At 40.8% G+C, this 25,332-nt stretch overlaps 1 protein-coding gene across 1 annotated transcript in view; it reads left to right on the top strand.

The window, feature by feature from the left end:
- The first annotated feature begins 2,163 nt into the window (after window positions 1-2,163).
- Window positions 2,164-25,332, top strand: part of LARP4B (La ribonucleoprotein 4B) — a 113,136-nt gene continuing 89,967 nt past the window's right edge. Inside the window, exon 1 of the mRNA XM_074985033.1 lies at window positions 2,164-2,530. The gene's annotated coding sequence lies outside the window, so the exon portion shown is untranslated. The remainder of the gene's footprint in view (window positions 2,531-25,332) is intronic.

A 25,332-nucleotide genomic window follows, 5' to 3' on the forward strand; every position in this document is an offset into this window, starting at 1 on the left:
ACTATGAAGCCTGTTTCTAGCACAAACTTAGATACTCAGTTCTCCAAGAATGAACACTGGACCACCCTTATAAGGAAAAAATAAAATTCCCTGTACTAGATAAGGCCTGAACTACAGGCACAGTGATACTCTTTGTAGCCTTTACTACCAGTGGACTTGGAATAATGCTACAGTGCTGAACAGAATTTCTACGGCTGGCTACATATCCATTATTAGTAGAGACCTAATGGATATAAAATTCATATCTGCATACAATCCAAGATGTGCAAAAATTACCTGCAGATATAGTAGATATCAATAGATTTGCAGGACTCTTAACAATTAGAATAGCTCTGAGAAGCTAATGGAGGAATTGTATGTATGGGAATTTGCAGCAGATGGTCCAGGACTATTTAAATCAGAAAACACTAAAAGAGATCCTTGGGGAAGCTAGTCCCAGATACACTAGTGTGGAATAAAGGTATGTGGCAATGCTGCCAGCTGCTTTGAAGAGCATTTGGCCTGTCTCACTTACAAGTCAGATCACAAACTCAGGAATAGGAGTAGAAAAGATAAAAGGCAGAGCAAGCTGTAGAGGAAGAATTTATCTCAAAGCCTTAGCCTATGTCTACACTAGCCATAGAAGTTGACAACACATATGCAATTTTAGCTATGCTAAAATTGACATAGTTATACTTGGCTATTTGCCTGTCTTTACTGGGAAAGATCAACAGGAGAGTTGCTCCCTTCAACCTTCCTTGCACCTCACCTCCCACAAGGAGTACAGGAGTTGACTTGATAAGGGAGGGATGGGGCATCTAGGCTGAGTAGGGGTACCCCCTCTTACAGGGGAGGCGGTGGGGCTCTACGTCAAGCATGTGTGGGTCCCCCATTAAAGAGAATGTGGGTGAGTCAGTAGGGTGTGCAGCCCCCATTAAAGGAGAGATGGTGGTAGACTGTAGGGTGTGGCTTCCCCATTTAAGGGGATGTAATGGAGGGCTGTAGGGTGCATGTGGCCCCCCATTACAGGGGAGATGATGACAGGCTACAGGGTGTGTGGGCCCCCATTAAAGGGGAGGTGGTGGGAGGTCTCAAAGGTGTGTGTGTGGGCCCACATTAAAGAGGAGGTGGTAGGGGGCTGAAGGGTGTGTGTGTGGGCCCACCATTAAAGGGGAGGTGGAAAGAGTTGGTGTGTGTGTGTTGGTCCCGTTAAAGGGGAAGAGGTGGGGGGGCTCTTGAGTGTGGGTGTGTGAGCCCCTGTAGGGTGTGTGGGACCCACTATCCTTAAAGGGGAACTGGTGGGAATCTGTAGGATGTGTCTGGGGACCCTCACTAAAGGGGACACAGTGGGGGCAGTGTGTGGGGATCCCTCTTTAAAGGGCCTGTGGTGGGGGGCTATAGGGTGTGTGGGGTCCCCATTAAAGGGGCAGTGGTAGGGGGCTGTAATATGTGTGGAGGCCCCATTAAAGGGGAACGTGGGACTATAGGGTGTGTCGGAGCCCCCTGCTAAAGGGGGGCTGGAGAGTGTGGAGGACCCTGTTAAAGGGGCAGTGGTGAGGGGCCAGAAAGCATGGGGGCCCCCATTAAAGGGGTGGTGGTGAGTGGCACCCTCATTAAAGGGCCAGTGGTGGAGGTCTGTAAGGTGTAGGGACCCCCAGATAAAGGGCCAAGGATGGGGGGCCGGAGGACATGGAGGGCCCCCATTAAAGGAGTAGGGGGAGCTGTAGGGTGGGGAGGGGCTGGAGGATGAGAAGAGGCCTGCATGAGCAGTGGCGGCGGAGGCGTGGCTGGCAGCTCTCCCTTCCCGCGGGGGCCGTGTCGGTGAAGGAGAAACCACGGGCGCCCCGCCATGGGCAGGAGCTGGCCTGGCCAGACGGCTGTTCCCTGAGTTGGGCGCTTCCCACAACCAAAGGGAGTGGCGCGGCCCACGCGAGGGCACCATGATTCATCCCCTCGGCCCACACCGGCACCCAGGGAGAGAAGAGCCCGCGCCCGGGCCGAGGGGGAGGGGACAGAAGGGAAGCTACCCTCCCCCAGTGCGCTGGCTCATTCACAGGCCGGTGACTGCACCTCGTCACGTGCCGAAATACGTCACGCCCCGCGCGCAGTCCGCGCCGCCAATCATCGGTGGCTGCCGCGGCCTCGGGAACCTCTAGCGACGGCCAATATCTTCCGCTGGCGAAGGCGGAACTTCCGCCGGGAGCCGGAAGCGGGGCTGCGGGTCTCTCATGCGAGTGGGGTGTTGCTGCTGCTGGGATCCGAGACGTTGTGAGCACCAGGTTCCGCCGCGCCTTCTCCTTCTTTTCCGCGCCCCTCCCCTTCCCCGCCGCCGCTGCCTCCTTCCCCCGGGCCCCGCTCTCCATCCTCCTCCTCCTGGGATCCGGCAGCAGCGAGGCCCTGGTGGTGGCGGCGGCGGAGAGAGGGCCCGACCCCCGCGGAGACCCCGGCAGGAGTGAGAGGCCCCAGCCCTCGCGGAAAGCCCGGCAGCGACCCCAGCTCAGGCAGAGCGCGACCGGCGGGAGGCTTGGGCGGCAGTGGCTGTTGGTGACAGGTGAGTTCAAGGGGCCTGCCGGGCCTCGCTCCCTCCCCATGGCTGGCCTCGCTCCGGCTCCTCCCCAGGCTGCGACCCGCCACCGCCTCTCACCGGGGAGGCGGCCAGGGCCGCCATCTTCTTAACCCGAGGCTGCTGCTCTTGGGGGAGTTGGATCCCGGCACCGGGCGCTGCTGGATGCGGCCAGTGCGCGTTTCGCGGTGTGGGCCCCGGCTGGGGCTCTGAGCCGTGTCTGCTGCCCAGCAGCCCGGTCTTGGTGGGACGCGCCCTGCGCACTTTTCCCCTCGGGGGCCGGATCCCCCCGGAGCGGAACGGCAGCCAGTTACTGACGCGGCTCTGCGTTTCCCCCTTGCTTTAGCCTTCTTGACCGGGAGCCTGAGCGCAGATCCGGACCTGCGGCACAGTCGCTCCCTGCGAGCCGGGATGGGGGAGGAAATGCTCCATAAAACTTGAGGAGCGTCGCTGCCGGGCGCTGCCCCCGGCGAGCGGGGAGGTGGGGTCCTTGCCCCGTTTAGCCTTTACCTTGATTGGGGCAAGGCACAGAACCTACATTGCCCCACTCCCCCAGACGCTGTTGCCTGGATTCCTGTACAAAAATTTCCCGCGGGATACAAATGAGTTCATATGCTTAGGCGCTCCAAAGGTAGGTGTATGAAAAAGCTAAAATAAGCGTCAGCAAAAAGTGTTGGGACCTTAGACTGTTGCTTTCTGTCAAGTGTGATTGCTTTTGGTTCCTCTGCTGCTGTGATCAGGCTTGGCTTCTTAATTTTAGGTTGTACAAATATTCAGAACTATTCAGTGTTACATTGCTCTTTAAATGTTCAGCACTTGCAGTCATTATAGTGCACAAAAGTCGAGTGAGGCAGAAAAATATGGTTTCCCCTTTGAGGGTGAGGAAATTGAGGCGCTTGAAATTGAATGTGAAGTTGATTTTCCTGTGTCACAGGGAGAGATGGTTTCAGAGCCAGTTTGGAGTCACAGGTGGGGTTAAAAATCAGGAATTGTGACTACCAGCCTTTTGCTTGCTCCCTCACATCATGTTTGACCTAGTTTTTCTCAGCTTCATCTGAGAGCTCAACAACATTTATACTAAGAATCTTGCCTAAGTGAAGAAAGAAAAACAGGGGCTGCACATCAGAGCCCTTCATGCAACCTTTTTCCTGAACTTGTCTTTGTGCTGCAAAAAGTCCTGTGGCACCTTATAGACTAATAGATATTTTGGAGCATAAGCTTTTGTGAGCAGAGACTGTGCCCAGCTGTGCCCATGAAGTGGGTCTTTGCCCACAAAAGCTTATGCTCCAAAATATCTGTTAGTCTATATAAGGTACCACAGGACTTCTTGTTGTTCTCGAAGATACGGATGAATTCAGCTGCCAGTCTGGTACTTTCCTTTGTGTTGTGAATTGTTATTTCCTAAAGGAGATACTGCTCCCCCTTACCCTGCCCAAGTCACTTGAATTCTGTTTCTAGGCCTGTAATTCTTATGTGTAAGCTACTGCACATTTTTACCAAATCAACTTTTGAAAAACATTTTTCTGAAATGTAAATTAAACTTATTTATCAATAGTTTAATACATTTTTGTTAGAATAAAACTTCAGCTTTTGAAATGTTCTGAGGTAATACCTAGAACGAGGTGTGCAATGTAAATAGCTTTTAGAGGTGGATTTTATTTTTTCTCCCTACCAGGAATGCTGTAACTTGTGTTGTGACCTCATTTTAAATAATACAGTACTTTTTAGCATTTTAATTGATTTGATCTATCTAGAGTGATTATATATGGAAACTAAAGTAGGAAAAAGCTATATCAGTGTCTTTCTAAATCCATATTTAGACAAATTATACTTTTACACAAGTAGGAACACAGTGATTTCTTAAATAATGGTGGTATATCAAGTTTCTATTACTTTTCCTTCATAATTCTTGTCTTCAAGTTCCCGTATTTACATGTAAAAGAAAGCCTGCATAGGAGTATTTGATAATGTCTATTGCTTGCTTTAAACTTTATATTTCATGCTTTCATAAAAAGAACTTGTGAAATTATGGTTTGAGCTAAATTTCAGGTTCATGCTTCAGTTGAAATAAGGTTACTTGCTTAGTTTGACAGTTGAGAATTTATTTTGCGCTGCAGAACAATGTGGAGATGTTAGAACCAGACTTCTCCTTTCTCTGGGGCATTGGTAATAACTATTTAGTGCATTCTCAGAAGTTGTTGGTCTTTAAACAGATGACAATAGAATTAAATGTTAACAGTCCTTGTTTTTGTAACAATGAAAAATAAACAGTACAGTTTGTCTAACCTAAATGTATGTTGTCATTTTAAATCTTATAACTGGAAGTAGGATAGGCTTTGCATCAGTTACAAGTTTAATGGGTATGTAATACACTTTTATAACTTTTGTTTATATTAAATATTGATTTTTGGTAGCAGCTCTGAATTCAATAGATATTTTGAAAACATGTAGGAAAGTCACTTTCACATAATCCATATAAACTGTATTTAATCCAAGCCAATGATAACAAAAGGTGACAGGGAAATGGGTTTAAATGCAAGGAAGATGATTGGGTTTTGGTGGTACAGGTCTTACTCAATGTTCCTTGTAAGCTGAGTGCTTGAGTAGCTTCCTGGAAGGATTAAAATGACACCCAGCTGATACATGCTGCCCACTGTGAGTGCTCTGCTATTGCTATTGGTTGTGCACATCTATGCATGCCTTAGTGCACATAAGAAAAATATATTCTGCACATAGTTGGGGAAAAAATAGATAACCAATGGACCTTGAAACCAACCAACTTTCTCTCTTATCTTTCAGTTGTCTTGCCAGCTTTAATTGCAGTGTCCTTCTACCCAATTTCCCACATTAGGCACTTCAAGTTTTCATTGATTAGCAGACAGCTACAAGAAAGTGCCTAATCACGTGATCAACTTGTTTGTTGTATTTGCCCTGGAGGAAATGGGTCCTGATGAAGGATTTAAATGGAGAGGGTAGCAATCTTGCTGACCAGTTCAGGAAATATATTTTATGCTTGGGGGAAGAGTTTACAAACCAAAACAGACAGTTGTGAGGAAAAACTAACCAGTGGCGTGTAAATGTTGGGTATCACTGGCAGAAAGAAAGTGGTATATGAGACCTGGTTGGATGAGCAAAGGAAATATATTCTCAAGACTGGGAAATATAAATCTGTACTTTTCAAGCGTAATATAATGCATCATTATATCTAGGGTGACCAGACAGCAAGTGTGGAAAAAATGGGACAAGGGGGGAAGGAATTAATAGGCACCTGTCTAAGGTACAGTCTGAATACTAGGACTCTCCCTGTAATTAGGGTAACCAGATGTCCCAGTTTTATATCCGGGTAGAAGTACTGTCAAAAATGATAGACTCCAAATGGGAAGTTTATACCATGTTTTTTGTTTTTTTTTTTTTAAATATGTATGTGCCGGTCCTCTGGTAGAAAAGCTGGTCCTATTCAAATATAAACAGAAATACAAACCCACCTTTTTTGCTTTTTGTTCATTAATATTCAGGTTGCCATGTTAAACTAACAAGTGTTGCAGCTGTGTTGCTGTGCATGCAGAGTCAGAATACAGAGACAGATCAGAAACTAAGGATATTACAAAATGGGGAGAATTATAATGCAGAAAAATCCTGTCTACTTTTCAGTTTTATGAGGTGATAAAATAGGTTGGCTTAGGAGAATTGTGTGTGATAACAGTAAATGAAACTTTTGAAGTAAAAGCCTAAGACAACATCTGAGCAAGAGTATGTCCCAACGCAGGCCATGCTCACACTCTCATTGTTTGTTAGTTAACAGGAACTAAACAAGGCATCCCATTTCACTAAACAGGCAAAATAAATAAATATGGTAGAATAAATTGAGGAAATTGACTTAACCCGGGGGGGGGGTTGCTAGAAAAATTATTTTAAAAAATATTTTTTAAATCAATAAAATATTCTCTCATTTAAAAGTTAAAATTAAATGTCATCAAACGTGCTACAAACATACACTGACAGTCTCATAAAAATGAATTAATGGCTGTAGTCTGTCTGGCCTAAATACTAGCTCTTGCTTTGTGAAAGTTTTGTGCTTTCAGTTTCTATTTTGGGCAGACTGAAAAGTGAAGTGCAAAGAGGCGCAAGCTGGATAATATTGTGCAAGGTTGACCTTGGCCAAGCATGGTAGAGGAGTTACTTAAGACAGTCATTCTCAACTAGGGGTCCCTGTATCCCTGGATGTATGTGGAGCTCTTCCAGAAGGTACATTAACTCAGTGCTTCTAAACCTTTTATGAATAAAAAAATGTTGGACTTATTTTATGTTCATCCAATTGTTTATCCTTTTTGCACAATCATAAGTACAATGGCAAGTTTTTTGCCTATATGCAATTTTTGCCAACCAACCAGTTACAATTAAGTTGTTTAAACAAATGTGTTGCAATGGTAGAAAAAAATTGTCTCTGAAAATTATAGGTACGTGGGGTACTTGACCCCCTTTTTTTGGAAAAAAGGGTACTTTTATTTTAAAAAAAAAAAAAAGGTGAGAAACACTGAGTTAAGGCATTGCCATAAGAATGGCCATATTTCGTCAGACTAAAGGTCCATCTACACAATACCCTGTCTTCCCATAGTCTCTAATGCCAGGTGCTCCAGAGGGAATAAACAGAACAGATAATCATTGTTACTTATTAATTTCATTTGGTCATCTTTAGTTTTTATTAGAACAGGTGTGTAATTTTTCCTTATTCACTTTTTCCCCTCCCTAACAAAACAAAACAGTAGTCATGTAGCACTTTAAAAAAAAAAAAAAAAACTTTTTAGGTGATGAGCTTTCGTGGGGCAGACCCATTTCAAAACTCATCTACTACGTTATTTTGTTAGTATTTAAGGTGCTACATGACTGCTTTTTTTTTTGTTTCGTTAGGGTACAGACTAACACTGCTATTTCTGTTACCATTCTCCGTACCTGTCATGATTTTTTGATAGAGCTCTGTCGTATCCCCCTTAGTCTCCTCTTTTCTAAGGTGAAGTCCCAGTGTTTTTAGTCTCTCTTCATATGACCCTCACTCTAAATCCCTAATCATTTTTATTACCCTTTTCTGAACCTTTTCCAGTGTCAATATATCTCTTTTTGAGTTGAGGTGACCACATCTGTATGTAGTCTTAGGGCTTGTGCACACTAATTAGAAGATCGATGCTATTGTGGTTGATCTTGTGAGGTTTGACTTAGCGCACCTGGTAGGAATGCACTAAATCAAAGCACAAGGGTGATCCCGTCACCCACGGTGGTACTTGCTGTCTTGAGAATCTCCTGTTCACTTCACACTGTGGGGCCATGATGGAAATTGAACCAAAGGTACATCAATTCCAGGTGTACAATTCTCATAACTGGAATTACGTATCTTAAGTTAAACTTTTTGTAATGTAGTATAGTAACAGAGTAAGCCGTGCTAGTCAATACACTATCAAAACAAAAAGCAGTCAAGTAGCACTTTAAAGACTAGCAAAATAGCTCACCTAATAAACTATTTTGCTAGTCTTTAAAGTGCTACTTGACTGCTTTTTCTTTTGTAATGTACACCTGCCCTTAAAGATAGACAGACAGTTATGTAGGAAAGGACAGGCAGCATAGAAAGGAACAGTGGAGTGTACTGGAAAGACAAACAACATTATTCAGCACAGTTTCCTTATTCCCCCACACTTTTTCCACAGGTTCTCTTTTATGCCCATAAGCCATATCTGGGTATGTTTTTTGAAGAAATGTGGTTTTTTTTTTTTTGGTTTTTTTTTTTTTTTTTTAGCCGAGGGAAGGAATGTTAAGTGTAAGTAGAGCCAGAAGATGATGCAGGGCCTAGCTGCAATCATAAGACATCCTAAGGAAAACTACTTATTGGGAGAAAACTATGTGGATGAAGATATGGATCAACTTTTTAACTTAGGTACTTTGCAATGGATCATTTTGCAAGGTTCTCTCTGTGACTTTAGTATAAGTGTGATTTGAAAAGTAAATTCCCAAGCTGTTTGACGACTTGGGGGTTGCTAGAAAAAAAAAACAGGCTTAGCTAATCGTTGTTGCTTGTTTAACTGGGTTTTAAAATCTGTCACTCAAGTATACAATACAGAAAGCGACAGTAAGAAATTTTATTTTTCAGACAATTTGTTTCCCAGTAATAGAGAGAGTTTTAAGTAGGGCAGATTGTATTTTAAATTGCATTGATTTGAATCATGATTTAAATCAAGTTACCAAAAAAGCTAAGGCTGTATTTAGAGTGTACTTAATTTTGGAATAAGTCCCACTGAACTCACTCATTGCTGTGGTGTTTTTTGTTTTGTTTTTGTTTTGTTAAACAATTATAGAGTTGGGTTCCCTTGGCAAAGCACAGGTATGCTGAAATAAAATAGGAAATAACCTTATGGCATCATATTATTGCCTGTGGCCATGATCCTGCCAAAAAAGGTCATATTATGTAATATCAAATAAGAAAATGACACTCAGTGGCAACTGGCAACTCTAAATTAGCTAGTATGCTACTAATTTCACTTTGTCAAGTTTGGCTGTTAACCAAGTTCATGAAGATGCCTATCCTCCTTCACTCGAGTACTGGTGGAAATACCCTTTTACATTCTGTATTTTCTTGAAGGACAACTACACCAGAATGCTTTGCGCTCAATTCTGGGTAAAATGAAGTTCCACAACCTTCAAACAGTATGAAAAATAGGAGACTTTTAACCACTTTACTATCCAAGAAGTAATTGTCTCAAATATAAAACCAGATGGGGTTTCGTTTCAACTGGCTGGACAATAAATTAGCTATTGGATGGTTAATGGAGACCCAGATAATTGGGTACTTGGCAGGTCTTGCAATAAAAACCAGAATATTTATGATTCATAATAAAAAAAAAAAAAAAAAAATTTTACCTGAGCCCCAGCAGTTGAAGGGAATTGCTGGAAAGGCCTTATTTCTCCTTTAACCATTAGCTCAAATGGAAAGGCTACTCATACAATAGTAATTTTAGTGTAAACTTTGACTTATACACAGATCTTAGTTGTAAGTTGTGGAACACTTCAGGGTAGTGCTATTGTCTTCATCCTTTGCTGTTACTTCCTATTTATTCTCCTCATCCCATTTATATCTATAAATTTTCAAGTAGTGTTTCCTGTCCAATTTTTTTTAATGGGGCTTTCCACTTGGTGTAGACAGCAGAAGTGCGCTAGTGAAATTGCATGTGTTCCTAAAACAGTTTAATTCGGAAGTTAAACTGCTCACGACTACATTTACTGTGTGATGTAAGCTGCTGCATATTCTTCTGTGTTGATCCATGTATGTTGAGGGTGGCAATTAGCTATTCATTTGAAACCCAGACCGAGATGAGGAGTTACATGATAGGTTTCTCGGCCTTGCATTGTTCAAGCATACTTGCAGGACGTTTGGGAGGCAGTGTTTTGGTGCTTGCATGAATCGTCAGTTTCTCCTGTATCTTTGAGCCTTAATTTTTTCCATCATTCATCTGATTGCACAGGGCTGGATGGTTCATACTCTGGAGCCTGTCAGTACGACTGCTTAACAAATAGTTGAGTGATTTAATGTAAAGGAATCATTCATCCGTAACACGAATGGATTTTAATCTACAGACCTTGTTGTTCACGTAGCGCTGTTGCGCAAGGGTCTGTAGTCTGTGGGAATGCAATCTAGAATAAGAATTTAACCTGGATTGATCTCATGGCAATACAGGGGTCTTGAAGACCTGAAAGCCAGTAGCCAGCACATTGCAACTATTACTGTTAGAAATGCCATTTCTGGGCTCTGGCCTGCTGCAGATAAGTAACTTTTATGTTGAGAGTTGCTTATCTTTGACCTGTGTTAAAGACTGTGTTTTTTCTATTGGTTTTTCTCAGTTAAAAATAGTGATAAATCTAGGCCTTCTGTCTGGGGGAAGGAGTTAATAGATGAGCTTAAGTGCCAGAGGGCTTAAGTGGTTTTATATACAGCTTGTTTGAGAACTGACTGACTTTGACAGTTGTAGACCTCAAAACTGAATTATTGTCGCAATGTGTATGTTGGAGGTGGGGAGGATTAAGGGAGGCTTTTCCCCCTGGAAGTGCTCGGGAGGTGCTATGTTTCTCAGGTTTTTGTCTGATATATTTTCTTTTGGTTGTGTTGTGCATTCCTTGGTCACAGAATGACACTTTACTCAGATATATGTTCAAAACTTTTGTTGAAGAAATGACCAGGTATTTCTTTTAAGAGCATCTACCATTAAGAGTGTTTGTTAGTGGAACAAATGGGCTGAAAGCGCATCACTGACCAAATAGGGTTAAAGATTCTAATTCGTTTTTAAAGTACGATTCAAAACATATTGGCTGCTAATTATAATATTTTCACCTTGACAGCATTATAGTTGTTTAGAAGTAATTTACTTCTTCTCTCCTTGGTTAACCTAGAACAAATTTTTCCCCTTTTCTCTCAAATCAAATTAGGCCCTCAGGCACTTGTTCATATCTTCATGAGTCACAGGGTGAACTTGTTCCTTATTGCCTTTGTGTGTGTCTCAATAATTCATCTTGCTGTTTCCCACTAGTACAATGTCTCCAATTCCTTGCACTTCTGAAGCTCAAGTGCTTGCATAAGAAAGTTATGAGAAGTAAATGCTTTATCCAGTCAGCATATAACTGTATCTGTCCAAAAGTGGTGGGTGTGAACCCTTTTGAAAGTTATTTGTGGATTTTATCTTTCTAGGAAAGAGATTTTACTTTTATAAAAGTGGCGTTTCCCTGGTAGTTTTAGTAACCTATTTCCAAGCACTTTGTAATTCTAGGATGTTGCTATTCTGGTAATAAGCTTTGAGAAACAAGGTATTGACTAAATAGCTACTTGTGGTGAGTGATTTTTGTTAAACTAATTGCTTCATCCAATAGTTCTGTTAGATAGCTAAGTCTAAAAATTCTTTCCACACTTTATACTGAAGTCATGTGTAACTAAATTTTTTTTCTTATTGTTGAGGGATCTGTCTCAAGTTGCCTCACAAGAGAGCTTTGCTGGTGTTGGCCATTGTTCAAACAAAGAATGGATGAATGAACAGGTCAATGTCCAAAAGGAGTTTGCTTACTCCTACTCGGTGGGTGGAGGATTTTATGCTTAAATTAGTTAATACCAACTTCTTATTTCAAAACTTCTTATCTTAAAAATCAAAAGAATGGAGCAAAATTGAACAGACACAAAACAAGTGTCTTGAACTTCCTGAAACAAAATGATCATGGCTGTTAACCTTAGTACTGCTGCTTCCCCCTTGCCCCTTCTCAAGTGCTTTTGAGAAACACAAGCACTATGTTTACATGGTGGCAGTTTTTTCTTCATACAAACTCATTCAGAGATAGGAAATGAACACTAATTTTTCTAGTTAACAGATCAGTAAAGGTGGACAGAACATACATAGAGGAATTTGGTCAGGGCACTGGCATCAGATCCTTAATCCTACCTACACTGTTATCTGGTCTCTAATGATTAGTCATGCTATTCCTTTAGGGTAGCATTGAGAATTGCACTGTTTTCTCCCTACTCTTATTCTAGGTAACTGAGAAAAACACTTCTTGCAACACTTTATTTTTCTGTCTCTTGTCTAAATATTCACTTGATTCAGTTTGGCTAGTGATGTTGAACAAGTTTATCCTTATTTTTCTTCCTCTTGGCTGTCACTTGATAACGAGTAGGATGTCTTCATGTCGCCCTCCTATTTGTGAGTCTCTTGATGACTGATCAGCCCAATTCTGAAGCTGCAGATCTTGTCACAGAAGGGGCAAGTGTTGGTAGCTGTTGGAGGGGCACAGGGCAGTTTTTGATGAGCTTTTCTTCTCTTCCTCCCCTTGTCTGCACTGTGACCCGACCACTCCAGCGAAGTTGTTGGTGAGTGATAATGGCTTAAATGATGGTCATGTTCCACTCGGCCAGGAGGCTACTGTTCATAGCGCTTATCCTCCTAAGAGATATTTAGGATTCTCCTGAGGCAGCATTGATGATGTTGTTCAAGTGCTTTCAAATGATGCTTGTATGTTGTCCAGGTTTCACATGCATACAATAGCATTGGAACAACCACTGCTTGGTATACAAGGAGCTTTGTCTTGGGATAGGTGTCCCGGTTCTCAAAGACCCTTTGTCTCAGGTGGACGAAAGCAGAGCTTGCGCATATCAGATGGTGCTGGACTTCCGCATCAATTTCAAATTTAGTGGAAAGATGGTGTTGAACAAGTTTACCTAAATTGTTATGATTAGAGTGAGGTGAATACCAAACTTCAAGGGAAAAAAAAGTAATGAAACAGAAATATCCTGAAAGGTAATTTGTGTTTTTTTTTTCTCACTGAGCCAGTGTCTACACTAGGGGGTTTTGTCAACAAAACCCAGGGAATGTTCAGATTCTCAAGGTGTTGTGTCAACAGTAAACCGGAACTCAGCACTTTTGTTGACTGTGTTCTGCCATTTCCTCATGAGGCAGAAGGCCTCTGCTGACAGAGATCTTCTGGGACACCAGGCAGCCAAGTCTGCTCTACTTCCAGTTGGCCGTTTTGTCGAGAGAGCGGCCAGACAGTCTAGCCATGGTCTGTCAACAGAGTGGATTGCTTTTTTTGATCTACTGACAATTTTGTCAGCAAATAACTTCCAACAAAATCTTCTTCTGTCAACAAATCACTGTAATCTAGATATAGCCTGAGACACTCTAATTTCAGTTAGGGTGGGGCTTGTTTAAGTGTTGTCAGGTGACCATCTTTCAAAGTCATCTAAATTGTAAAATTGTGTGTTATTTTGGAACGAACTTTTGTTAAAAATGAAATGAACAATTAAAACTTCTTTCCTTTTTAATTTATTGGATCAAAACTATTTGTGAATTGGATGAATAACTTTGGTCAAATCAAAAACACAGCAAGGGATTCAGAGTGAGGGTATGAGAATAAATTGAAAACATTGATGTGGCTCATTTCACTTGAGCCAGAACCATGTTTATGAGCCAAAACTAGCTTTGTCCAAAACTTTGAGTTTTGATGTAGGTTGACATCAAACCTTGCTGCACGGTGTCAGGATATTAGCAGGGTTTCAGAACAGAACTGTAATGCATGGTATGTCAAAGTATTTTGATTTGCAGGGAAAGTTAAGGGAGTATTGGAACAAGACGATTCTTAATGCACCAGAAAGCCTGAATTGCTGGTAACTCTTGATTACACCAGTTCATCCCAAATGTGACTGTCCAGCTAACCATAAATAAAAGTGTATGGTAGGTGTAATTTGTGTACCAGTTTGATCATTTTTAAAAGTATTTTATTAAGTTTTGGATTGCAGCATAGATGAGTTCCAAAAATGTTGTAAGTGGTCAACCTTTGAGTCATTTAACTTATTTTGTTGTCATATATAAAATCTTAACTAATCATGATCACTAATTCAAGGTGCTCTGTCCTAAAAGTGAGGAAAATGGCAAGTTAAATGAACATACTTTTGTGACCCCTTGAAGTTACCATTTATAAAGAGTTGAATCTTCTTGCCTTTAACATGTTCACAGGGGTAAAAAAAAAAAATCTTAAGTTATAGAGGGTATGCTTTTAAAGAGGTCTCTAGACTGTTCTGTAAAAGAAAAGTAACTGTGTTTGATTAAAAGAATTTTCATATATTGATCAAACATTTGCATTGAGAGAAAAACTAATAAGGTTTTTTTTCCAATTGCCTTCACTGTCGGTTGTATTTGATCTAGGCTCTCTTGGGCTTTAAATGTGTCAGCACTTTTGTTTTGCTGTCATGCTCCAAAGATCTGCTGTGGTTGCGGATAATTTGTTGTGCTAGTACTGCCAGAGCTACCCTGCTATATGTTCTGCTCAGGCCTAACTCCAGCAAATATGTGAGTGGCTTTTTGAACTAATTTGATTTTTCTCATATTAAATATACACTGGGTGGTAGGAAAAAAAATGTCTCCAACTTGATTGAAATTTGGTAAGGAATGTGCTTGTTGTGGATTAAGAAATGCTGTTTTTTGATGATATATATATTTTTATTTAGGAGATAGGTTCCTTAAGCTCTGTTGAATTAGACAAGACTTCTGATTTAATGAGCATGACCAAGGTTTAAATTAACCTTAAACTTCAAGACGAAACTTGTAGGCCATGTCTACACTAGCCCAAAACTTCGAAATGGCCATTTCGGAGTTTACTAATGAAGCGCTGAAATACATATTCAGCGCCTCATTAGCATGCAGGTGGCCGCGGCACTTCGAGATTGACTCGGCTCGTCCAGACGGGGCTCCTTTTCAAAAGTGAAACGCTGAGTTAAGGCATTGCCATCTGCTCATAGGAATAAGGGGGCTTCGAACTAGCTAGGGTCCTTTCGAAAAGGAGCCCTGTCTGGATGAACCGCATCAATTTCGAAGTGCTGCAGCCGCCCTCAGGCTAATGAAGTGCTGAATATGTATTTCAGCACTTTATTAGTAAACTTCGAAATGGCCATTTCGAAGTTTTTGGCTAGTGTAGACATAGCCGTAGTCTGGTTTGTTTTTTTTTCTGGTTGCTAGAATAACAGGCAGTATTAGAATAACAGTGTAGTATCTGATTAATTGGGAAGATACTATAGACTAGACTAAATGTTAGCTCAGAGTTAGGCTTCTCTCTTGTTGGGTAAGTCAAGCCTCTGTTTTAGTGGTTTAGTAGCTTTAACTGTAATATGAAATTACATTATATTACAGAGCTGAGCTTTTCAAACTGGAGGCAGATCCCTGGAGAAGTGGAGGTGGAATATTTTCTGTGTGGAGAGCCTTGAAGTTTAGGGTGGGGGGTGAGGGAGGTGGATATTGCTGTGCACATTTTACCCAAAGCAATGCAGAGTTTACCCAAAGCAGAGTTTCTCCAGAGCTATCAGGTCCTCAAATGGTCCTGTGCATTTGGCCATAGATGGCGCTATGCATTTTAGCAGATTTTTGTTAGATTTACATAGCCATCTATAGGAGCAGGTCTTTGCCCATGAAAGCTTATGCTCCAAAATATCTGTTAGTCTATAAGGTGTCACAGGATTTCTTGTTGTTCTTGAAGATACAGCCTAACACGGCTACCTCTCTGATACTTATAGCCATCTGTAGTTAATCTGTTAGCTACTACTACATGGTATGCCCATTTAATTGTAAACATGGGCCATAATCATGGTTATGGCTTTGCTTTTGCTCTTACTAGAATGGATTGTTGGATCATTTGCACCGAAGTGGGGAGAAAAAAATCTGAAGTGGAGACCAAATCAAACCATTAGAAGAAAGCATGGCCACCCTATATATTGGTATACATATTTGGGGTCCTTAAGCTACAAAAGATACAGGAGTGGGGGTGTGAGCAATTAAGATTGAGAACCACTTTTGTAGACCCAACTAGAATATTTGTGTTGAGGAAATCTAAAAAGTAAACTTTCCAGTTTACTTAGATTTCCATTTTAAATTAAATTTTTTTGTGTCAACAACTGTAGTAAAATAATACTCAAGTGACTTTACTTTCTGGAAAACATTCATTCATGTATAAGTGACCTTCGTAGTATTTCTAAGCTTTGGAGCTTTAGAACGTTAATGGCATGCTTTTTGGCTAAATTGGATGTGTCATCTTCTTGCGTATAGGTCTGATTCTGCTGCAGTCTCTGACATCCCCTTAAGGCTCTGGGTTATCCTCAGATGTTGCCAGAGTTCTTGTCATTGGGCTCCTTGTGCTGTGGAACACAGTATCCATGTCTGGGTGGAGAGAGAGACAGAGGCTTTTCTGCTGGTTTGAGGCAATATGCTAATCTTAAGGGGCAATGTGTATCTTAAACTTTGAATTGAGAGTTGTTTTTCTGAGCATTTCTAGCAGTGTTCTCAGAGTATGCTACCAGTCATCCTTTTTGAAAGGAAAAGGGGAAGGCAAGAGACTTAAATGTCATCTTTGTAAATAAGGAAAGGAAGTAAGGTGTAATGGGAACAGAGCAAGGACTACAGAAGTGAATTCAATAGTCCCCAGACTTGCTAAATTGACTAGAAGGCTCTGGGAAGGACAGTCCACTAGAAATAAAATGGATAAACCTTCTTGCCCCCTTCAAGAGTGTTGGAGTGAACCACTGCATTTGTTGAAGATGTAAGTTCCTTCCAAGGAACTCTGGAATTGCAAGTGAAATATTTGGGCAATAGATCTTGGCACTGACCTTGAGTGATAGAGGGAGTTACTAAAACATTGCAGCTCTTCCAATTACTTTGAGAACTAAAGTGACCTAATGTCAAAATCTTGTTTGCAACGATATCTGTAAATTAAGATGTGCTGGATTGCTTAGCCCACAAAAACACTTCCATATGTTTCACATGATCAAGCTTCATAGTATTTTCAGTTTCCAAAAACACTGTTGCACAGAAAAAGGAATAAAGCTTTACAATGCAAATCAGTAGAACTTTCACCAATAAAAAGAAAGCTGACTCCCATGACCGAGGACTAAGTAGTTCTGTAGATTAATCTGAAGTGGGCTTACCCACAAAAGCTCATGTCCTAATAAACTTGTTAGCCTTTAAGGTGATAGAGGACTGCTAGTTATTTGTAAAGCTACAGACTAACACAGCTACGTGTCTGAGACTGCTGTAGTTAGAAAGCCAATGAGAGCTGCTTCTGTGTCCTTAACTATTGTGAAGTGACAAGGGTTTTTCTATAGTCTTTTTGTTGATGCGGCAGCAGTATAGATATACTAATTTAAGAAATAGTTGAGTTTTAGATGTGGTCATAGATAATTGCTTCTTGTTATAATAGAAATCTAGAGTAGCATTAATTTTATGGACTTCATTTGCGTCCTTGAGAGGGAGAGAATACTCAGTTTCTGAAATGAAACAGAAAACACTGTGAAATCACACAGCTCAAATAAAAGCAGTCTCTTTCCCTTCCCCACTTTGTTTTTAAATCTTGGTCATCAATAAACATCTGTTAGGTGCGAATTAGAATTGTTCCACATAAGTAGAAAGAGTGAAGCTAGGTCTATGTTGGAGGTGGTATGAGGGTGGGGAAACCATTTTAAGATGTGCCCTCCAACTATGATAATTGTGTAGTTTAGAGTCAAGTTACCTTAGCTCAGTATGTGTTTGGGGTGCGCTTTGTGGGTGTCTCTGCCACCGTCCCCATGGGAGGGAACTCTTCAGTCCACTTCCCTTACTCTTTGTGACTGCGAGGAATACCTAGGTTGACAGCAGCACCCTGATCATTTAATTTAATGCAGCCCTCATTAGACATGCTCAATCAAATCCCAGAAGATCATTTGCCATTATGTCAATCTTCGGTAAGTGTAGACATGCCTTAACTCTGCCCCAGTGCCCAAATTTGCAGACTGTGGACATTTACTGCTGAAGGTAGATTTCACTCTGAGTCAATAGCTTTCTAGAAACAACTTTTATTATACATACCCTATAAAAATATTCACTCATCACCTTGAACTGACCAAGAGTGAAAGTCACTTGAAATAATGTAATCTGTATCTCTCCTCCCCCTATGATTCCCCCTCCCCCCAACTCTGGAATCACTCTGATTTAGATTGATTTGGAATACATTGTGGCTTGCTGTCCAGCACTTTGAGTTTTTAAAAAACTGTTTTGTATTTAATGCTGTTGTCTTGCATCTGTAGTGATTAAGAAATAGAGGAAACTATCTGTCATGGTGCAAGTATAGAGTCTTTGAAATGTCCAAGGGTTTTAAGGTTCAAGGAGAAAAGTGCTGCAGCTGATTAAGCCTCTCGCTAAATTTTCTGTTAGATCACAGGGTCATGTGTGACAAAGACCATTACTTAGAACTGCCAACTAACTTGGAGGGCAATACTGCAAAGCCGTGAGATCACTCAACCCTATTTCCTTATTGTTAGGAACACCTTGTGCATACGTATATAAACTCATACTTTCACTTGAACCAGTAATAAATCTATGAAATCTTGATGATGTTAGGAAGCTCTTATTAACTGCTTTCTGAACCAATTCTGCCTAAGAGTTGATCTTCTGAGTTGGCCAACTTAGGAGCCAGTAAAGGCAACATCTCCATGGATACAGTACAATCCTAGCCCTCTGTCAAGTCCAAGATCAGCTTTATTTTTTTTCATTCCTGTGACAAATGCATTCTAATTGTTGGTGGAAATGCTATGCCATTTGTAATCCAAATGGCCTTCATGGACACGGCATAAATGTGCTCTCTTTAGACCTGCTTTTAAAAGCAGGACTTGTTTGTTGGTGTACTGGGTGTAGCTTTCATGTCTGTGAAAAGAATTGTACAGTTGTAGGCATTAAGTGCTGTTACTCTTTCTAGGCATGTGGCTTTCTAAAGATTGCTGAGTTTTGTGTTTTGATTTTGAAATTTACAAATGGCAGAATACATTGAAATTTGTAGATCCGACAGCGAAACTTGATGACGTTTCAGGGCTCATATCAAAATGCTTTCTATTTCCTTCTGTGGAGTAGGTGAAATGGTTAAATGAGCAAAAAAAAAAATACTACTTGGAGAATTTTAAGTGCACAAAAATCAATTGATTGGTCTCAACTGGTTTTGGTTTTCTAGTCTTCGATCGCTGAGTTTGTAGGCATTAATAAACTATAGTTTCATGTTCAGTAAGGGTCTGTCTTCCACCAGTCTCCAAGCTTGTAGCAAATTGGTACTGGAGTATGTGATATACTGAACAGATATGTACAACTCTACTTTAAAATGCTGCGCAAGCATTAACTGCTCTAGTTAATCCTGTGAGGTATGAATGGTAAATAGTATCGCTGATGTACAGAATGAAGACAGGCAGAGATGGAATGAATTTACTTAAGCAGACCTGGGTTACCGACACCCAATCTTGTAGCTGTTTATAGGTCCATGTTGTCTTTTATTTAGACAACTGCTCTGTTTCAGATTTAAAAATGTAACAGTGATTGTTGACCAACCAGCTTTTCTTGGTTTCATTCAATAATCCCTTTAACTTTTTCCATCCGTGAGTGGAATAAATGTTATGTGCACCAAGGATGTATGGATATGTATCATCAACAGAAACACATGCTGCTGGTGGTGACCGGCTTTGGGCACTCTGCCAATCAGTTGGGCAGCTCCTGAATCTCTTCTGGGCAGCTGCCCCCATGATCAGTTTATAGATAATACTGGTTTCAATGTAGAAGTTCACATGAGAATGTGTCGTTGGTCTTCTGCATCTTACTGTAAATGCAGTCCCCTGACAGGACATCAGTATTCCACAACAGGAGGGTAAAGGATGTGCCCTGATGCATATAGTCCTTCAGACAACTATAGAGCAGTAGCAGAATGACATAGAATGATTTGTCAGTTTTACGTAGCACCCATAGCAACACTTTATTGTTCTGCTGTTCAGGATGCTCCTTTGGGGAAGAAGAAGGAAGATACAAACCCATATTTCTTATACCAACTTTTCCCTTCTTCCCCTCCCCCACACCATCACAAATAATGGCTTCCTTTGGCTTCTTCATTTGCCCCCGCCCTCCCAAATAACAGAAAATAGTGTTTGTGTTTGCAACTCATCCTGGGCAGTTGCCCCACTGACAGAGGAACTGCTTCAAATAACTCTACTGCTGTCCTCCTTGGGGAAATGTTATTGGTAGGGACAGCACTAAAACTAGGAAAGGAGACAGTATATGGGGATATTGTAGCAAATTAAGGGCATGTTTATACTTCTGAGAAGAACAGCCCAGTCAGGGTTGATATTCTGGAGTTGGATTTCATGAGTCTGGTAGAGAAACACAAATTCAGTCTGTCTGAGGCAGGCAGTTGACCCCTGTACTCTAAGGGAGGTCAGCAGGGGAGAGGCTCCTGTCAACCTCCCCCAGTGAAGAGAGAAGGATGTGTTGATTTCAGCTGCCATAACTAGAATGGCATTCTGAAATTGCAGTTCCCATAACAAAAATGGCATATCTGAAATTGACTCTAGTGCCTAGTGTAGAGCTGACCTCAGTTCAGAGGAAATGTCCAATCAGTGTTCCAGCGATGAATCATATTTGGGGTGCTCTCTCAGTTGACCTGAGGCTATGAACTCTGGAGGGCGAGGGAATTCTTGGCCTAGCTTTAGCGAGTTGTTGACCTAAAATTAAGACTCTTACCAAGGGTGTGAGAAGTCTAGATGTGAAACTTCAGCAGCCTTATGTCATCTATTAGAGGAATAGTTTAAAAAGTCAGACCTCAGATGACAAGATACTCACTCACTTTTATGAAGGAACTCTGGATGTAAGGGGTGTATAAAGACACTGACTACTATAGTTTTTCTCAAGCTAAAAGGCAGGAAGGGGGAAAGTTTGTAAAAACCACAGATCACCGTTCACTTGGCAATCTTCTGGATTGCCAAGATCAAGTGCGGAAGGGAAGGCCCAAGGGTTTGTTGAAATTTTTGGTTACATGTGTTCATAATCAATGATTGGATAAAGGGGTGCTGTTGTCAGGTGTGATTTCTGGTAGTCATAAGGTGTAAACTAGTGGTTGGAGAAATTAGAGGGCATGTGCTTTTTAATTAAACTTAATTTGCTTTTGTTCTATGGCTTTGTCAGGCATATTATGTAAACAGCCTCAAAGGAGTAACCATGTTAGTAACCATGCAGCTTCACAGATAACAAGCAATCCTGGTGCCCCTTAGAGATCGAAGGTGCTATAAGACTGCCATGAATAGTAAGCATAATTGTTTAACAATAGGGTTTTTTTTGTAAAGTATGTATGTTGTCTTCAGAGCTTTGTCAGACTTGAAAATAGATTTGCTAACATAGCATTGGAAACAAACATGAAACTGCTTAAGTGTTTGTTTTTTCTTACTGACTTCCAGGCACAGAGTGCTCATATCAGTCACCTTAGAAAAGTCAGAGTATAGTCTAGCAGGTCTCTCTGGCATAATCTTCTGGGTCTCCTCACCCAAAGGACCCAACTTGGACAATGTTTCTTGGATCCTGCAGTTAGAAATTTGACTGCATTGCCCCCAGGGCACAATTGGGTGCACAGCTGTGACATATAACTGAAATTAATGTATAATTCACTTACAATTTCATATTTCTGCTAATTTTTCCAAGTATGACAAATATACCAAAAGGCCAGGTTCTTCAAAATGCACATAGTAAATAATGAGGGTTAGAATTAAAGGGAGGAGAGAAACAACACATCTATCTTTAGTCTCTCTCAGTGGCCATATCAATTAACACACTAGCTGACCCATGTCTATTATGCAGGAAGTCTACCTGATTTGTGTATAACATCAGAACTTTGTCCAATTGCATAAGGAGCTTTTGCTTAAAGTCTTAACATCCCATTTGAGTAAGAAATTGGCCTGTCATTGCTGAATATTCTCAGGCATTTTCCAGCTCTAGAAATAACAAATTACAGCTTTTCTTAGAATGCTGGGAAGGTTTGCTCGTTGCTGGTGTCACTGACCAGATTCAGTAATGTAGGGGTTGAAGTGTCAGAAGTTTTGGTAACATTCAGTAGAGAACCAGTCAGTGCTGGGAGGCTTTCCAGCCTTTTTTTAATATCCCAGGTCAGTTCTGTGACTTCTGGAGTGGTACCTAGACGTTCATTCTGAGAATTGAGTAGCATAGACAATCCACTAAAATATTTACCTGGACATCTTTACTGATGCCTTCTTCAGTCAAACATAGCTTTAAATAACTGTTTTAATATCCAAACTGTGTATGTTTTGTTACGGTCATAAATAACAGCCATCTAATTTCCATTAGCCTTTTGCTTAGTATTTATGCTAATAGCTTGCTAGTGCTCAACATTGGCAGTAATCTTGTTTTAAACAAAATGATACAAACTCAGTCTTTTGGGACAAAAGTTTGTTGATTTCATATCTTTTGTGTGGACTCTTTAGACAAGAGGCAGAAGCATGGTGTTCATTCAAGGTCTTAATTTCCTTTGTTAAATGATCAGTTCTGTGGGTTTTTTTCCATTTCTTCTACAAAGGTGGTATAATAATTGATATGGCCTGTGGTGAAGGCTTTAGATTCTTCCCAAAGTGTGGCAGCTGGTGAAGTAGTAATGGAGATATTTGTTTAAAGGGCTGGAAGTGTGGAAATAAGCATTTATTCTCACTGGAGTTCCCAGATGGTATTCAGACTCCAAATCAGTCAGTGAGTACATACCCTGTAGGTCTAAAAGACATGCGTAAGAGTATGGTCAGCTCTAATAGTGCCATGATAAATGACAGAATTTATCAAGTCATGATAGTAAGAAATGGTCCAATCTTGAATGTGTTGTATGAGCTGCAAGGGCAGGGGGGAAAGCAACCCTCAGTCCCCCAAAATAAGACAAGCTATAGGCTCGATCTTTAGGTTTGTCCAGTCTCCATGTACATTCATTCCTTATTAAATGAATACTTTATGTACGAGTACTCGCTAAAACAAGGGACACGCATACTTACTTACCTTTTGTTCACCAGATATGTGAACTCCCTACTGCTAATATGAGCCTTACCCCTTTCCCCACGGCTCCAACCCAACACACCCTGAAACCCCGCCGGACCTGCACACCCAAACCACAGAAGCCTAAACTATCCCACAGATGCAATCTGCCACCAGGTTTTAACTCTCCCCAGCCCCCACCCCCAAAGCCAAGGTTCACTTACCTTTCAAAAGCAGTACTGCTTGCTGCCACTCCTTTGAGTTAGGAGCACTAGCAACCAATCAGAGACTTCTACATGTATTTTAATGGGAATACAGTGTTGCTCTTACATGTTTTCCCCTACAAGCAGAAAGTTGGGAACCAATTGTGTTCGTATAACAAGGGATGAGTGTATCTTGTAGCCTGAACAAGCCATGTATGTATGAACTACTTGACAGTTAACTATTGGTGTTCGAGAAAGTTATCAGAGACTAGGTCTAGTTTCTTCAGTTTTCAGTTACAGTAGGATATGATCCTTGTCATTTATATTCATAAATATGTATGAAAATATTTGGGATCATCTTGGCTTTGCCTGTTGAAATTGGCAGACATGATCACAGAATTGCCAGTTTCAGTTTTGAGAATGGTACCAGATTGTTGGACATTGTGCTAATTCAACTTTTTTGTGTATAGCAACTTCCTTCACTTCAGAATTAAACAGGAAAATGAGGCCTACCCAATCCATGTTCAGTTTACATCCTTCAGGTTCTGTCAGATATTTGCTGGAGCATAGTCATCTCAGAGTGGGTGTGTGTGTGTGTGTGTGTGTGTGTGTGTGTTTCTTTAATAGGGTATTTAAAAACCTGTAAGTTCCAGGCGGCAGTTTGATTATCGGGACCTTCATTGTTAAACTGTATTGAATAAAATATTAAGTCAGTTTGTGGAAAAAATAAGAAATAGCTATTTTTCTTGAGCAGTTGTATGGGTTCTTGCATAATTTACCAGCAAAAAGCTTTTTTTTTTTTTTTTTTCTATGATCATGGGTAGGAGGGTAGTGTTTCCCAGTGTACATTCTGCAGGAGTGGGAAGGAGATTTCCAGCATGGGAGGAGAGTAGAAAGAATTAAATAAGGGAAACCCAAAAAGGAAAGGTAGTGGAGAGCGAAATAGACATTAGTACTGTAGCCTTTTATTTTATTTATGGCGACGCTCTTGCATCTGCAGTCTTAGTTCTAGACCCAGAGCTCCTAGGAACACACAAGGTATGCAAGTAACACATACTTTTACAAAAGCATCAATCTTTTTGAGTAGTTTTATTAGAATTGCCAATAATATAAGTGGAAGCATATATAATGTCAAAAGATACATGCCATGCACTAACTATAATATAGACGTACTCACATCCTCCTAGCCAGTGTTACTCTGGCCCTAACAGGGATTGATGGTCAATATGGGAGAGATTCCTGCTGTAGTTTTCGTCAGGAAGCTCAATTGGCCTATCCTACGTATCCCTTTTTTTTATACAGTGATTTTTGTCTATACCTGTATTCCACACATCTTCATGCTGTCGTTGTTGCTCTCTCTCATTGGTCTGTCTCCTGGAGATATGACATATCTTGAATTCTATAGGCTGTACAGGTTGATGTACCATATTTGCCTTGCAGTCAAGGCATATGATACAAGCACATTTTAGTTATTACAGCACTTCTACAATTCTGCTTCCCTAATGTTCTTCTGCAATATTACTAATTTCTACTTCATTTTTCAAAATCTTAGGTCATTAAGTCATTTTTAGGTCACCCATTTCTTGTATCCAAGGCCTAAAATAGTGGATAGAGAGTTTTCAGGCTTCAACATACAGGTTTCTTGCACATCAGCTTGTCTGACCTATTGCCAAATTCCTATAAATGTTACTACACTTTTATAGTTCTGTCAGAGTATAAAAGTAAATTAATTGCTTAATCTTGATTAATATATAGGTCTCAGAGGTTAGTCTGTATTGGCAAACACAACGAGCAGTCCTGTGGCATCTTCAAGACTGACATTTTTATTTGGGCAAAAGCTTTCATAGGTAAAACCCACTTTGTCAAATTAACCTATGAAAGCTTATGCCTAAATATGTTTGTTAACCTTTAGGGTTCCACAGGACTCGATTAAAATAGTTGATTAATATAGTGGATATACAGAATGTATCTTGATTAATCAGGACACTACACAATAAACGGAGGCAAAAAATAATTACATTTCTCTCCACTGTGGGAGAATTCTCATTATCAAGTGATGATTAGATAATAAGCTCCCTGTCACATACATATGACAGCATATAGTAGTGGTTAAGACAAAAAAACTAACAGTTAATAATTAAATCTTGTATGTAATTTTAAAATCTGCCTAAAGATTATATGGGACTCAACACTATGTTCATGTCGTTCTGTTATCAGGAATTGATGCCCT

Source organism: Carettochelys insculpta, chromosome 2 (genome assembly GCF_033958435.1).
Source record: "Carettochelys insculpta isolate YL-2023 chromosome 2, ASM3395843v1, whole genome shotgun sequence".
NCBI classification, from domain to species: domain Eukaryota; kingdom Metazoa; phylum Chordata; order Testudines; family Carettochelyidae; genus Carettochelys; species Carettochelys insculpta.